Genomic DNA, 3,379 nt, shown 5'->3' with positions numbered 1-3,379 from the left:
TTTGCGTGGAGAATTTTTAAATGAAAAATATAGATCAGATCTCATATTAAAAAACCATACCCTCACCTGTTTAGTAATTCTTTCCCGAGCTTAACATTCATTGGCAGTTCATCTTGAAGAATGGTCTTTACTTTTATTTCATAGCCACGTTCTTATAACATGGTAATGTTCAAAGAATGATTTTTAAGCTTGGGTGGGAGAATAACACAGAATACTGCAAAGACATTTGAAGTTGGATGAAGTGGATCGATTTTAAAAACAAAAACAGAAAGTACTTCTTGTGCTAGAATAACACTTAGAAGCATTAAAATCTGATGTCTTAGTAAAACATAACCCTTCCTTCATTAAGGAAAAAAAAGGAAAAATAAAATCGTTTATCAAATAATTTTGTTACAACTTTAAGCAAATTAAAAAAAAAATAAAATATCTACCTAACCTAGCACAATAGCATCCAAGTATTTGGGACAAAGCCTTACTGCAGCCCCAGTTCCTTTGTAGGGACTGCTTTAAATGTTGGATTTCCAGCTTCATTAAGTTCTTACACTGTAGTGTATGAACGATGGAAGACAACTCCGAGAGCTATTTTAGGTTGTGCCCAGAGCCATACTGAAGCCAGGTACTTCTGACCCCATTGTGCTTTTTCAGTTCCCATACACCTGCAGATGACAAAATCTTGCTCTTTTCACCCAAGCTAGGATCCAGGCATTTCTCTTAACATGCTGAGTGACATTTTTCAGTCAACGTGTGGATAGAGTAATAGATTCTTAAATTAAACAGTCCCAAAGATTTACTAAGTTTTAATAAATTAGTTTCTTCTGGTCTATATCTGAAATGCAAAAATTTGCTTTAACAGTGTACTGAAACACTGCCGTGTGTCTCAGCCAGCCAACCCCCAGCCCGGGCAGTGGAAATGAAACCTATTGGAAACTTGTGGATCGTATTCCATAGGTTGAAACTGTTACTGGCAACTTAACTCTTCACTTTTTATAAACAAATAAACTGAATTTATGATGTTAAAAAACAGACAGAAAGACCTTAACTATACCTGGTGACATTTCAGTTACAAAGTGATGCATATGTGCTGAAGATGATACTCTCATTTGCAAAGCATTTTGGCGTGGAAGGTTCTCCAGATAAATAAAACATTCAATAAGAAGCTTTTAAAAATCTATTTTTTGTGTATGGAAGAGAAAACTTTCATTACGAGTTTGTTGAATCTGCACAGACAATTATTATTTGTGAATTGGCAGTAGTATATTCAGAGAATGAATAGCGTTTTCTAAGGAATTTTTTTGAGAAGAGCCAAAAATTATTTGGACATGTCATGACAGTTTGTCTGATGAGACAAAAGCATTTTTCTGAAGTGCTGCACAGATATGCTGCAAAAGAAAAGTCATTTTTCATAAAAACCTTGATATTTTACAACTAATGAAGTAACACAATAACTTTCCACTCATCTCAAACTTAGGAAGATCTTAAGGGCTTTGTTAGTTTACTTCAGAATTTTTTTGCAAAGTCTATTATGTATATTAAAGCAATTTGGGCAGTCTGCTCCCTTGTCTTCCTCGCTTATGTTAGATAAAAGAGTGCAAATTGTTTTGTTTACATGTCATCTTCAAAGCAGGCCTGTTAGGATGAAAAAATTTAATGTGCTCCTGCTTTATAAGAGGTATTTTTTAATTAATATCAATATTCAGAATGCAATAACTATTTTGTAATTTGCATGTTCACGAAGGTGGAACTGCCTGTGATGTATTTCTCTGCAAAACCATTATCAAGAAAATCTCATCTTTTCTTCATTTTTAAGTTTCAAAAGTAGAGATTATACCCTCTTGCAGCTGATTCAGTCTCTTAATAATAAGAGAAAAGTCCCCTTACACTAATGTAAATGTTGTTAGTCTAAGGTTAAAAGAAGACAGTGTTAAACCAAGTATTAAAAAGGAAATAGTCCTGCTACTACAGTGGAAAAACAAGCACGTGATAAAGGGGAATCCCTCTGAGAGAGATTCTAGTGTTCCCCGTTGCTGATGATATGCTAAGAATTTCGGTTAACCAGCTTGGTAAGTCCTCTTTCCAGACATTGTTAATTATTGTTTGCTAATGAGATATTTCAACCCATTTTAAATACTTTTGATGTTCTTGCGTTTGGTGTTTCTTCTGATAGATAGTGTTGGTATGTCATCCATCTGTGTAGAGAAAATAGAGGATTTTAAAACCTGTAGTATGTTTCTCACTGCTTGTGTTGTAGAAAGACCACATTTTGGCTATTAACCCTCCGATCTCAGTAAAAACTGTTCGAACAATTAACAATAGCATAACTTAAATTACAATAATATTCAGAACTCACATGGAATTATATTTTGTTGATAATAGAACAGACTTTGTTGTTAACTAAAAGAAAGCCCAGGTATGCCCATAGCATAATATCATGCATAAAAGCTTGCTTTCCAAATACATAATGCTGTTTATCATTAATTTTTACAACATACTGCTTTGTTTTTGAAAATTCTTTCTCTGGGAGAAATGACTCCTCTTTTTATTTAGGCTTGAGTATTTCTTACTGTGTGTGAAGGAATACACACAGCTCTTGAAACACTCCCAGTTTTCCCCTGCGACAGAAACAGCAGAGGGAGCACAAGAACATAATTTTCACATAGGTCCTATAAATATTAGTACTTTACTTCCCCCTGCCCCCCAAAAAAATCTTTTAAAAGGTCGGTTACTGGAAATGCTGTACTCATTTCCTAGTGGATGGGAAAATACGTATTTTCATGTGTAGTGCCATCATATTAATTTCATGTCTGCTGGCAAAATATTTTTCTTCTTATCACCCAAATTCTTTGTCAAAGAAATCCACCTGTAAGACAGTAACCACCCCACAGTCTTTGAGATTCTTGAACAAATTTTAGATTGACCAGAGATGGTACCATGGTCGGGGCTGTGTGATAAAGTATGGGCAGAGGATGCCAAGTCTTTTCTGCCCAGTCCAGAGTTGTGAGCACGAGAGCGGCTGCAAGCAGCGATACGTCCACTCGGTCAGGGTGCAGTGCTCGTTTTAAGGGTCGCATAATCACCCGTCTCTGCCGATGGAGAAATGTGATGTTTGTGAACTCAGAACGGGAGCTGTACTTCAGAGCTGCTTCCTGCCTTTTACAGAGATAATGTAGTCTAAATGCAGCTTAAAACCACAAAAATCAGGAAATTCAGCCTAACAAAGTCCTCCTGGAATTAACCTGGGCAGTTTCTGGCAAGTGCATCACGTACCTGGTAGCACAGAGTGAGTGACACTTAAGCTACAAGTTAAAATATGTTATATGAAACAGGAGACGTTTTAATTGTACATTTTCCTGGAGTAGGTGATTGTAGCATAGACGACAGT

The sequence above is a fragment of the Tauraco erythrolophus genome, chromosome 22, assembly GCF_009769465.1.
Source record: "Tauraco erythrolophus isolate bTauEry1 chromosome 22, bTauEry1.pri, whole genome shotgun sequence".
NCBI classification, from domain to species: Eukaryota; Metazoa; Chordata; class Aves; order Musophagiformes; family Musophagidae; genus Tauraco; species Tauraco erythrolophus.
The sequence above is the reverse complement of the archived record's forward strand: the minus strand, read 5'-3'. Positions refer to the sequence as shown.